Source organism: Sciurus vulgaris, assembly GCF_902686455.1.
Source record: "Sciurus vulgaris genome assembly, chromosome: 5".
NCBI lineage: Eukaryota > Metazoa > Chordata > Mammalia > Rodentia > Sciuridae > Sciurus > Sciurus vulgaris.
This window is the reverse complement of record NC_136465.1, coordinates 65,927,446-65,941,674: the sequence shown is the minus strand read 5'-3', so window position 1 is coordinate 65,941,674 and position 14,229 is coordinate 65,927,446.

Below are 14,229 nucleotides of genomic sequence, written 5' to 3'. Positions count from 1 at the left end.
CAACAAATACATAAAAAATGTTCAACATCTCTACCAATTACAGAAATGCAAATTAAAACCACACTGTGATTCCCTCTCACTCCAGTGAGAATGGCAATTATCAAGAATACAAATAACAACAAATGTTGGCGAGGATGTGGGGAAAAGGTACACTTATCCATTGCTCATGGGGCTGCAAATTGGTACAACCACTCCAGAAAATAGTATGGAGATTCCTCGGAAAACTTGGAATGGAACCACCATTTGACCCAGCTCTCCCACTCCTCAGTGTATACCCAAAGGATTTAAAATCAGCATGCTATAGCAATGCAGCCACATCAATGTTTATAGCAGCTCAATTCACAATAGCTAAGCTATGGAGCCAACCTAGGTGCCCTTCAACAGATGAATAAAAAACATATACACAATGGAATATTACTCAGTCACAAAGAAGAATGAAATTATGGCATTTGCTGATAAATGGATTGAACTGGAGACTATCATGCTAAGCATAATAAGGCAGTTCCAGAAAACCAAAGGTCAAATGTTCTGTCTGATATGTGGATGCTAATACACAATGGGGGCATGGATAAAAGTTAAGTGGATTAGACAAAGGGGAGTGAAGGGAAAAGAAGATGGATGGGCATAGGAAAGACAGTAGAATGAACTGAACATAACTTTGCTATGTTCATGTATGAATACATCACCAGTGAAACACCACATCATATACAACCACAAGAATGGGAAGCTATACTCCATGTATGTATAATATGTCAAAATATACTCTACTGTCATGTATATCTAAAAAGAATAAATTTTAAAAAAGAAAAAATATTATAGTAAAAGAAAAGGCTAAGGCAAGGAGAAGCACTTTAGAATGGCAGTGTGTGGATCTCTGTAAATTTTTGTCCAAGTAAAACAACCATAACTGGTGGAAACAATAAAGAACAACTATTTAAAGTTTCTGAATGTTAGAAAGCCAGGCACAGGTACTCAGGAGTCTGAAGCAGGAGGATCACTTGAGCCCAGGGCTTCAAGATTAGCCTGGGCAACCTAGCAGGAACACATCTCAAAATAAGAAAATAAAGTTCCTGAAAATTGTTCTAGGACATACAGCAAATGGGAAAACATTTATTAAAAAAAATAAAATAAAATCCACTAAACTTCAGTAAGAAAAGCAACAGTCTGGTAATGTAAGGTACAACCTGCTCCCTCCCTTCCTTCAGCTCACTGTGACAGAAGATCTATTCTGGAAGGTCTGGCCAGGAAGGGGCTCCCTCTCCTACAGTTCCTAGTCTAAAACACCAGTTTCTCCCCCTGAGGGGCTGACTACCAGAATTTCTCATTCTCCACCCTCTGCTGCATGTTGCAGAAACTCTATTCTAGGCAAACACAACCCTCTCGCCCAATTCCTACTTACAGAGTCAGGCACAGTAGGTTCAGAGTACTAGGCCAAATCACTTGGACCAGCTTACTAATGGGAAGAGGTTCCACGCAGCCAGAGGTACACTGAGAAGATCAAGGGCTACCATCCCTTTTTCCCATCCACTTCCACTCACAGAGATTTATCACCCAAGAAAAGTAGCGCTGTACCTGGCTCCAGAGCAATGGTGCCAAGTTCCTACCCAGGAGTAAAGGCAAGTATTAAAAAAAAGAGCATTCTAGCCGAGCATGGTGTCGCACACCTGTAATCCCAGTGATTCAGGAAGCTGAGGCAAGAGGTTCCCGAGTTCAAAGCCAGCCTCAGCAACTTAGTGAGGCCCTAAACAACTTAAAGAGACCCTGTCTCTAAATACAAAAAAGGGCCAGGGATGTGGTTCAGTGTTTAAGTGCCCCTGAGTTCAATCCCTGGTACCAAAAAAAAAAAAAAAAAAAAAAGTTCTGCAGCTCCACCTAAGAGGACTGACTTTGTTTGGAAAAGAGTACTGGGGGTGGGGGATACATGCCCACTGTACTGTTAAAAACAATGGAGATCTTGTTGTTGAGTAGTTTACAGGAGGCCATACTCCCTGATGGCAACACAAGTGAAAAGGAAAAGAAAGACCAGCAGGAAGTTTAACAGAGAGAATCAGTGAAACAGCTACAAAGAACCTTCCTAGTGTGGGAGTCAGCCTCATACAAAGGAGTCCAATATGAGTGGATTAGACTGTGGAGCAATTTATACCCCATGAAATTGTCAAAAATAATACAGCAAGCTGGGTACAATAGCACACACCTGCAATCCCAGCTACTCAGGAGACTGAAGCAGGAGGATGACAAGTTCAAGGCCATTGAGACCCTGTCTTAAAATAAAAATTAAAAGAGCTGGGGGCTGTGGCTCAGTGGCAGAGTGCCCTGGGTTTAATCTCCAATACTGATACATTAAAAAAATAAGATCAAAAAGAAAATGTCATCCACCTGGGTGCTCTCTCTCTCTCTCTCTCTCTCTCTCTCTCTCTCTCTCTCTCTCTCTCTCTCTCTCTCTCTCTCTCTCTCTCTTTCACACACACACACACACACACACACACACCCCTACCTTCAAATTTCAAGTGTATTTCAAGTATACAGTCACTGAAAAAAGTTTAATGTGTGGATTAAACAGTCTACTAGACACAACTGAATAGTTAATAAATGTAATAAAATACCTGAAGATATTCTCTAGAATATAGTACAGTGAACTAGAGATTAAAAACATTACAAAAGAGAGAAAACATGGGAGATTCTTATCCAAAAATGACCCAAAATATGTGTAATAGAGTTCCAGAGGAAGAAAATAAAAATAATGGGGAGAAGAAATAAAGAAATTTTGGCTGAGAATTTTCCAAAATTGGTGAAAGAACTTCTCCAATTCATAATTTTAGGAATCACAAGGAATCCTAAATAGAATTAATCAAAAGAAACATGCTCCTAGATACTTTGAAGTAAAACCACAGAACATTCTAGACAAGAAAAAGTTCATAAGAGAAACTAGAAAGTAAAAAACAAGTTACTTAAAAAGAACAATTAGGGGGATAGCAGATTTCTCAGCAGAAATAACGTAAGTCAGAACACAATGTATGGTAGAAATAAAGCTAAAATTGAGCTCTATTTCTCAATAAATAAACAGAGTGCATCTTAGCAATTCAAGACCTTGGTTTCATTCCCCAACACAACACACTACAGACAAACACACACTCAGAAGTATAAATGCTAAATAATAAGCCACTGCAATATATGTGCTATTAAATGACAGACATGATAATACCGATGTGTGTGTGTGCACGTGCCAGGGATTGAACCCAGGAGCACTCAACCACTGAGCCACTTCCCCAGCCCTTTTTATATTTTATTTTGAGAGAGGATCTCATTTAGTTGCTTAGGGTCTCACTAAGTTGTGTGGTTAGCCTTGAACTTCCGATTCTCAACCTCCAGAGTCACTGGGATTACAAACCACTGTTCCCAGTGAGGTTTTTCAAATTATAAAATATAAAAAATGTTACATTAATGTATTTGAAAACTTACAGAAAATATGACTTTCCTAAACTGTCAGAAGAAAAGTACAAATATCTGTATACACATTAAATTCTTTAAGAAATTGAAAGCCATGTGCCACACATGCCTGTAATCCCAGCAGCTCGGGAGACTAAGACAGGAGAATTGCAAGTTCAAAGCCACCTTCAGCAAAAGTGAGGTGTTGTCTCTAAATAAAAGAGTGAGACCCTGTCTTTAAATTAAAAACTACAAAATGGGGCTGGCGACGTGGCTCAGTGGTCGAGTGCTCAAGTTCAATCCCTGGTACCTGCCCCCCCAAAAAAAGAAAGAAATTAAATTGGTAATTAAAAGTCTCTGCTAAAAATTTTCCAGATCTAGATGGTTTGTGCATTCTACCAATACTCAAAGATGATCCCACCCTAAATTGCTCAGAAAATAGACAATGCTGTTGATTATCTCTAGTTCTGCAATGCTGAGATGGAATCCAGGGCCCATGGCATGCTAGGTAAGCACTTTACAACTAAGCTACACCCCTGCCATTCATTCTATGAGGGTAATATAATCAATTTAAAAAATCAAAGGCAATTTAAAAAAGCTAAATTATATAGGTTGCTATTTATTTATACTTAAACACCAAATTCCCTAAAATTCATGTTGAAACTGAATCCCCAGTGAGATGGTATTCAAAGGTGGGGCATTTGGGAGGTGATATTGGGTCATGAATGAGATTATATCCTTTCAAAGAGATTCCAGAAAGATCCCTTGCCCCTTTAACCATATGAAGCCATCAATGAATAAGGAAGAAGGTCCTCACCAGATTCTAAATCTGCAAGTACCCTAATCTTGGACTTCCTAGCCTCCAGACTGTGAGAAGTAAATTTCTGTTGTTTAAAGACAGCCAGCCTATGGTATTCTGTACAATAGCCTCAACAGACTAAGATAGAAGCTGGTACCAAAAGGGGTCAGCAGTATAGCTTAGTGCACTTGCCTAGCATACAAGAGACCCTAGGTACAATATCCAACAACAACACACACACACACATACACACAAAGGAGGAAAGAAATCAGTAGCAAGAATTTGGGGTGCTACTATAACAAATACAAAAAAAAAAAAAAAAAAAAAAAAAAAGAAGCAGCTCCAAAATTGGATATTGGGTAGAAGCTGGAAGAGATTTTAGATACATGTGAAAAATGTGGTATTAAAGATTCTACTGATGGCTCAGAAAGAAAGGAGGTGTTACAGAGACTACAGTTCTCTTAGGGAAAATCCAAGTAATCCCAAAAAGAATATTGGTGGTAAAGGCCATTCTGATGAGGTTGAACATGGAAATAAGAAACACGTATTAAATATGAGGGAAAGGGAGGTCATCCTTGTTATAAAGTGACAAAAAACATGACTGTATTGCCTTCATGTCCTAGAGTTTTGCAGAAGGGGGAGAAGGGTGGGAGAAGGGGAGGGAGAAGAAGAGGAAGAGAGAGTTTATATGTGTGTTGCTAGGGATTAAACCCAGGGTCTTGCAAATGCTAGACTAGTGTTCTATCACTGAGCAACATCCCTAGCCCTTCTTATTTTGAGACAGGGTCTTATTAAGTTGCCCAGGCTAGCCTCAAACTTGCCATCCTCCTGCCTCACCCTTCTAAGTAGCTAGTATTACAAGTGTGCACCACCATACCCAGCTTGATGATGGAATTTTTAAACAATGAAAATAGATTATTTGGATGAGGAAGTCTCATTGGCCCATCACAGGCCCAAAGCAACAGGGTTGCTGGGGATGGTGCCATATGTCTATAATCCCAGCAGCTCAGGAGTCTGAGGCAGGAGGATCATAAGTTCAAAGCCAGCCTCAGTAACTTAGTGAGACCCTAAAAAACTTAGTGAGAACCTGTCTCAAAATAAAAAATAAAAAAGGCTGGGGATGTGGCTCAGTAGTTAAATGCCCCTGGGTTTAATACTTGGTACCAAAAAGCAAAAACACATGAAACAAAAACTTTATTTTATTTTTACAGGCTGCATTTTGATTCATTTATACAAATGGGGTTCAACTTTTCATTCCTAAGGTTGTACACCATGTAGATTCACACCATTCATGTACATAGGGTAATGATGTCTGTCTCATTCCACTATCTTTCCTTCTCCCATCACCTTCCTCCCACATTTCCCTGTATGAGGAAATCTTTAAGCAAAGTGTTGAAAGAGTGGCCTAACTCCCCTTGACTGCTTAACTTAAAGATGGAACTGTTGGGCTGAATGGTAAAGCACTTACCTATCATGTTTGAGGCCCTGGTTTCAATCCTCAGTACAGTATTTAAAAAATTAAAAAAAGAAAAAAAAAAAAAAGAAAGATGGAACTGTTAAGCAAAAAGAACTCAAAGATTTGGAAAACTATTAGCCAATCTATATTTAAAAGAATGGGAAAGACTGTTTGGGAGAGAACACTAAGGATGTGGCTAAGTTTCCTTGATAAAGAGATCGATACGTGCTATAGTTTGGATCTAACGTATCCCCCATGTGTTGAAGGCATGTTCACCAGCCTATGGCACTACTGGGAGTTGGTGGAAGATGGTGGATAGTTTAGGAAGTAAGGCATAGTGGAAGGAAATTAGATCACTGGGGGTGTGCCCCTGAAGGGGATACTGGGGCTCTGACTCCTTCTTGTTTCCCTCTTTGCTTCCTGGCTACCATGAACTGAATAGTTTTCTACTGCCATGCACTTCCATCATGAAGTATTGGCCCATCACAGGCCCAAAGCAACAGGGTTGCTGGGGATGGTGCCATATGTCTATAATCCCAGCAGCTCAGGAGTCTGAGGCAGGAGGATCATAAGTTCAAAGCCAGCCTCAGTAACTTAGTGAGACCCTAAAAAACTTAGTGAGAACCTGTCTCAAAATAAAAAATAAAAAAGGCTGGGGATGTGGCTCAGTAGTTAAATGCCCCTGGGTTTAATACTTGGTACCAAAAAGCAAAAACACATAAAACAAAAACAAAGTAACAAGGCTAAGTGACCACGGACTGAAACCTCTGAAACCATGAGCCAAAATAAACCTTTTCCTTTCTAAGTTGATTTTCTCAGGTATTCTATCACAGTGATAGAAAGTTGTCTAACACAGCATGGATCAGCATCTCCACAGAAGCCAGTAGCTAATCTCCAAAACAATGGACAAATGATCCTGTAGGCCATTCAGAGATCCTCAGAGCTGCCACTCCCATTACTAGTCCAGAGTACAAGGACCCAGAGAGCAGAGCAGATTAATGGGGCAGAGCAGGGCACATCTCCAGATCAAGCAGGCCAGGAACCAGGAAGCAGGTCCTCCCCAGACACCAAGTTTGCTGGTGACTTGATCTTGGACTTCCCAATCTCCAGAACCAGAGTAAAAAACAGTCTGTTTCTTTATAAAAGCCACTTAATCTATGGTATTGTTATAACTTCCTTAATGGAGTAAGATATAGATCTCTCTTATGAACACAAAGAGCTCCTAAATAAAATACTAACTGGTAGCAGCCAAAAACTGCAACATAACCTATTTTTGTGTTTTGTAGGGTTTTGGTGGCACTGGGGATTAAAGCCAGGGGTATTTTACCATACTGAATTACATCACCAGCCATTTTTAATTTTTTATTTTGAGATAAGGGCCTCACTAAATTGCCCAGGCTGGCCTCAAACTTGCAGTCCCTCTGCCTCAGCTTCCCACATTTCTAGGATTACAGGCATGAGCCACCATGCCCAACACCAATTTACATTTATCCTAAGGATGAGAGTAAGAGTTAAAGTTGAGGGGGGAAAATCTATTAATGTAATTTACAATATTAACAGATTAAAAAAGAAAAACATTTATGATCAATTCAAGAAATACAAAGGAACAACTAACACTAGATAGCTATTCAGGAATTTTAAATAAAAAGTTAGGAAAGGCAGAATTTATCCTACTGAATAGTAATAAGGCCACAGGATGGATGAGATGCTGTCCAATCCCATTCCCTCTTCCTACACACAGAGGAGGAATATATTTCCATCTTCTTTGTGGTTGCATTAGAACCATATACCCAGCCAATGAATGTGGACACAAGTGATGTACTCTACCACCTGGTCTAGCCAAAAAACTCTTCATGGTCATCCACACTCTCTTTCACAAGGACCTTGGAAGTCATGTGTGGAAGATTACAGCATCACAAAATGGAAGGGGCTTGGATCCAAGTCACCACTAGCAGAGGAAGGGCCAAAGATTGTCACCTGACCCATGTCAAACTATGAATGAGCAGGAATTAACATTTATTTAGTGGCAGAGCACCTGCCTCGGTTTGATCGCCAGCACTACACAAACTCACACGAAATTATTCTGTTCAGTCACATTTGTCATACATGCTCTGTTTCTGGGTACTATTTTGTCCCATTGATTTGTGTTTCTCCATCTGCCAACAGGACATTGTCTTAATTACTGTAACTTTATAAAAATGTTTGCTTTCTGAGAGGTTAAGGCTAGGGTCTTAAATTTCTTCCAAGACAAAGACAGTTTCTCATTTCTTATACCCAGCCTTGGCACCTATTAACAGTCATCTGTTGAGTTAATAATGAAGCCCAAAGAGGAAGTCAGAATGAACAAAGGAAGCAGAAGGCAGGAAGGGAAGAAGAAGCCTGCTCCTAGAGGGTCCCAGAAATGCCAAGGCAGCAGCCTCTAGTCAGAGTGGGAGGAGGTAGAGAGTATCAAGTTAAGGTCCTTATTCTTTCCCTTCCAAAAAATGAGAAAATGACACAAGGCTTTAGAATCACAAGCTGGCGGATTCTGGAAACAAAGGCTGAGGATCTGTCAGTTTCCCAGTAGTTCACACTCGGAGGCATCTTCCCACCTCCAACCCCCAGAAGCTGCCAAGAGCCCAGGCAGAAAAGCAGGCGTCCCAGCATGGCCCACCTCAGCAGCACCACAAAACACTGGGGAAGTGACAGAATGATGTTAAAAAAAAAAAATTAGAGCTGAGATATTTTAAAATTCCGCCCTCAAGGCAGCATCCGGTTGCTACAGCAACCCCAGCTCTGCAGGGTGTCCTGATTACCAACTTGCTTCCTGCACCTGCTTCAGACAGCCTAGAGGAGGCATCCTCAGGAGTTCAGGAGGGCTACCACCAGAGGAAGTGCCCAGGAAGAATCCCAGTGGTCAGAATCCAAGGTAATGACTGAAGAATTTTAAGGGGATTATAGCAGTTCACTTATAAAACACTTAGTGGTAGTTTTGTCCCCAGGTTAATAATTTTATTTAAAATATCAGGATCAGGATTGGGGCTGTATATCAGTGGTAGAGTACTTGCCTAGCATGCTCAAGACCTTGGGTTTAATCCCTTGTACTACACACAAATTAATTAACTAAATTAAAAATAAAACTATGGAGCTGGGTATAGTGATACATGTCTGTAATCCCAGCTACTCAGGAGGCTGATACAGGAGGACTACAAGTTTGAGGCCAGCCTGAATAACTGAGACCCTGTCTCAAAATTTTTAAAAAATGGGGCTGGGAATATAGCTCAGTTGGTAGAGTGCTTGCCTCATAAGAACAAGACCCTGGGTTCAATCCCCAGCACCACAAAAAAAAAAAAAAAAAAAAAAAAAAAAAATTTTTTTTAATTAAAAATGGACTTGGGGGTGGGTAGCTCAGTAGTAGAGCATCCCTGAGTTCAATCTTCCATACTATTTATTTTTCTTTTTTGTTTTTGGTACTGGGGATTGAACCCAGTGGTGCTTAACCACTGAGCCACATCTTCAGCCCTTTTTTTTTTTTTTTTTCCAGCCCCTTTTTATATTTGATTTAGAGACAGGGTCTCACTGAGTTGCTTAGGGCCTTGCTGGGTTGCTGAAGCTGGCTTTGAACTCAGGATCCTCCTGCCTGATCCTTGAAACCACTGGGATTACAGGAGTGCACTACCATGCCCCAGTCTCAATCTTCCACACTATTAAAAAAGGGGGGGAGGGAATTAATTAAAATATGGACTATGTCCTATTTGAATTGACATACAGACTTTATTTTTTATTCACTTGGCTCCATCAAAACACAAAAAGGGGGCTGGGGAGATAGCTCAGCTGGTAGAGTGCTTGCCTCGCAAGCACAAGGCCCTGAGTTCGATCCCCAGTACCGCAAAAAAAAAAAAAAAAAAAGGTGAACTTTCATTCAGTTGGGGGTTGAACAAAAAGACAGCTAGTCCTGAGTTTAGGTTCCATAGTTTAGACCAAGTCCCTAAGGGACAGGATTGGAACTGGCGCTGAGTTGTGGCCCTGCCTTCCTCCATAGATGTCTGAAGGTTGGGTTGTGGTACACATGCTGTTCTGTACCCAGCCCAGAATAGTCCATGACATCTTTAGGAAACCCAAACAAATAAGAAAGGGGAAGAAATGACCATAGAACCAAAAGGACACCTAGCCAAAGGACTGAGCCAGAGGTAGACAGACAGAGATGCTATCATTCTGTTACTTCCATCTGAACTAAGAATTCTTGTCTCCTTACACAGGGCCAGACTTCATTTTCCAGCTCTCCCACACTCCGCTGCCATTCCATTTGGTAAACTTGACCTGTGAGGCCCAAGGAGAGCTCATGGGTCTGTGTCTATATTTGTGGTTTCTCCAGAACATGAAACAATGCTTGGAGAAGAGCAGAGGGTAGCTAGGCAGTGGAAAGAATATTTGAAGCAGTGTCTTGGAGAGAACATTGATCTCAGAGTTAGGAGACTGACCTCTAGGCCTGTCTTCTCCACCTACTATGACTTTGGCTATGTCACCACTCAAAGGAGAACTCCACAAGGGTAGGTATTGCTGCCAATGACTGGTCACAGCAATGGCACAGTGCTTGGCACCTAATAGACCTTCAATGTTTTTCTGGTTTTTTTTATTTTTTGCAATGCTAGGAATGGAGCCAGCCCAGGGCCTCACACATGGTATGAAGCACTCTACCACTGAGCTATATCCCCAGCCCTAGGCCTTCAATGTTTTTGAAATGAAAAAATGAACAACCCCTGCTTTTGTGCCTCATTTGCATAACTGGGATAGATAAAAATTGTCTCTCTCCATCACGGGTTTGTGAAGCTCCAATACAGTATGAATGAATGATACCAGTTTTAAACCTCTTGTTAACTGCTATGCAAATATCAGCTAGCAAGACTATTACCCAACCTAGCAGCTCAGACAACTGTTAGACAAGGTACTTTGGAAGGTCAGAACTTGACCCATGTCCTCAGAGTACTTGAAATAATCAAATAAGTGCTACCTGGAAAACCAGGTGCTGTTGCTGGTGCTGCTAGGCACCTACCCAATATCCATTTTACCATCCTTCCTTATAAACAGAATTCTAGGGTTGGGAGCATAACTCAGTGGTCCAGTGCTTGTCTAGTATACAACAGACATTAAAGAAAGAAAAACAGGGGGCTGGGGTTGTGAATCAGTGGTAGAGCGCTTGCCTAGCATGTGTGAGGCATTGGGTTTGATCCTCAGCACCACATATAAATAAATGAATAAAATAAAGGTCTATCAACATCTTAAAAAATATATATAAAAAAAAAAGAAAGAAAGAAAAACAACCACAAGCTGAACGTAGTGGCACATGCCTATAATCCTAGGAACTTGAGGCTGAAGCAGAAGGTTCACAAGTATGAGGCCAGCCTTAGCAACTAAGCAAGACCTTGTCTCAAAATAAAAATAAGTATATAAAACTTAAAGGCCTGGGGATGTAGCTTGGTGGTACAGCATCCCTGGGCTCAATTCCTAGTATCAAAAACAAAAACAAAACAAAACAAAAAGCCTCCTTCCTAGGACATGGATAAGGCCTCAGAGTAGAACTGTCCTAGGGGTCGGGGTTAGTTCAGTGGTAGGGCACGTGGCTAGCATGTGCAAGACCCTGGGTCCCATCCCCAGAACCAAAAAAAAAAAAAAAAAAAAAAGAAAAAGTAGACTGTGTTAGCTTCCCATTCCTGTGACAAAATACCTGAGATAAACAGTTTATAAGGAGGAAAAATTTATTTTGGCTCAGGGCTTCAGAGGTTTCAGTCCAAGGTCCCTTGTTTCTGTTGCTTTGGGATTGTGGTGAGGCCATACATTATAGCAATACAGTATAATACTAAGCCAATGAAACTGCTTACCTCAAAGTGGCCAGGGAGCAAAGCGAGAAAGAGGGGCCGGGGTCCCAATATCCCCCTTCAAGGGCATAGCCCCCTTTCGCAAGGCTCTACCTCTTAATGATTCTACCACCTCCCCATGGCACTGGAGGCTGGAGACCAGGCCTTCAACACATGAGACTCTAGGGGTCATTCCAGATCCAAACTATAATATATGTCATCTCGACCTCAGGAAACAGACACAACAAGGATGGTGGGTCAATAACCTGAGTCCCTGGGGACACACTTGAGCTGTTCTCCCACCCCTGAAATGCCCACTCCTAAATTTCCTATTGCCTAAAAAAACAGCCTGAATGATGAGTACCGTACTTAAAATAGCTCATTTACTTCTCATACAATCCCATGACAAATACTGTCAATGCCAACCCTATAGATGAAAAACTGAAAGCTTAAAGAAGTGAAGAAATGACTTGGGAGGCTAAATCAGGAGGATTGCGAGTTCAAAGGCAGCCTCAGCAATTTAGGGAGACCCTAAGAAACGTAGACTCTGTCTCAAAATAAAACATAAAAAGGGCTGGGGGTGTGGCTCCGTGGTTAAGCACCCCTGGGTTCAATCCCTGGCACCGAGGGAAAAAAAAAAAAAAAAGTGAAGGACATTGTGGAAGGTTATACAGCCAGAGAGCAGCAGAGTGGGGATTCCATTCCAGTTCTACAGTCTTCCTTTTTGCCATATTCACCAAAGGAAAGGGAAAAAAAGAAAGGTGTATTTGTAAGGACTGCATAAGAGGACTTACAGGGTCAACAGGGGCCATCTATTCAACACAATCTACTGACTTCTGCCAACTGCCAGGTACACAGGTGTTGGGGACACAACAATGAGTCAATATGGGCAAACTCCATGGAGTATCTATTTCAGTGGAATACAGAATAAGCAAGTACACACAGACTGTGGGGTGATAATTAGAATGAAAAAAATAAGCAGGATGCCATCCTTTAGAGGAACTCTCTATGAAGTGACCCAGCCACTAGATCTTTTAAGAAGTGATGGGCAGGGCTGGGGTTGTGGCTCAGTGGTAGAGCACTCACTTAGCACACATGAGGCTCTGGGTTCAATCCTCAATGACATATAAAAATAAAATAAAGGAGGCTGGGGACATAGCCCAGTTAGTAGACTGCTTGTCTAGCATGCACAAGTCCCTGGGTTCAATCCCAAGCACTACCAAAAAAAAACCTTCAGGGACTGGGGAGATAGCTCAGTTGGTAGAGTACTTACCTTGAAAGCACAAGGTCCTGGGTTCAATCCCCAGTACCACAAAAAATAAATTAATTAATTAAAATAAAGGTATTGTGGGCTGAGGTTGTGACTCAGTGGTAGAGCACTTGCCTCGCATGTGTGAGGCACTGGGTTCAATTCTCAGCACTGCATATAAATAAATGAATAAAATAAAGGTCCATCAACAACTAAAAAAATTTTTTAAGAAAGGTTGTGTCCACCTACAACTAAACAGAGAGAGAGAGAGAGAGAGAGAGAGAGAGAGAGAGAGAGAGAGAGAGAGAGAAAGAGAGAGAGAGAGAGAGAGTATTATAAACCAAGAGAGATATATTTAAAAAAAAAGGAAGGAAGGAAGTGATGGGGGGAAAAAAGGGCCAGGCACTGTAGCACACATCTATAATCCTTAGCAACTCAGGAGGTGAGGCAGGAGGATCACAACTTTGAGGCCAGTCTCAGCTATTTAGCCCTGTCTCAAAAATAAAATAAAAAGAGCTGGTGATGTAACTCAGGTAGAATGCCCCTGGGTTCAATCCCCAGTGCTACCAAAAAATCAAGAAAGAGATGGAGTGAACCAGTTGTAGATGGGAACTGCAGGTAGTGAGAGAGCAGGATGCATAGAACAGCAAGGGGGCCACTGTTCAAGCATAAAGTGATGAAGGAGAAAATAGCCAGTTGATGTCCAAGATGGGACAATGGGATGGAGAGGCTTTTACTCAGTGGCTTCTCCTCAGTGACATAGGGAGTCACAGGAAGGATATGACCAGAGAACAGAACTGGTTTATAATGTGACTGATGTATGGGCACCAGTGAACAGAGGGGAGGGAGAGAGAAGAAGGAAAGAGATGAAATAAGGAGACCACAACGATCTGGGTGCAAGATGCTAGGGCCCTGGGTGTGGGTGGTGATAAGGGATCAAACCACTCCCAAACCAGATGCATTCTGAAGGCAAAGCTGATGTGGGAAATGAGAAAGCCTAGAGCAGGAAGACCACAGCAGGAGCTGGACTACCCTGGGGTGATGGAGGAACGGGTTCTGCTGTGCTTAACCCTGGACATGGTTAAGCACTGGTACTTATATGGAGAGAGCCTGAAACATGTTCTTCATTCAGCTCTCAGATGCCAACTTTTAATTCTATTCCACTGGCCATCCTCTCTCAATCTTTGTTCCCTCACTTCCAAACAATTATGACACAATCAAAGGTGTCAAGATGTCAGTCAGATATAGCCAACAGTGTCTTAAGGAAAAAGAAAAAGCCAGGTTGGGTAGTGGCAAATATTTGATATATATAAACTTATAAAGAAAAAAGGTTAATTTTGGATCACACTTGTGGATTTGGCCCATGATAGAATGGCCCCATTCTCTTAGGCTTGTGGTGAGGCAGCACAACATGGCAGAAGCACTTGACAAAGCAAAACCTGTTCACCTCATTGCCAGGAAACAA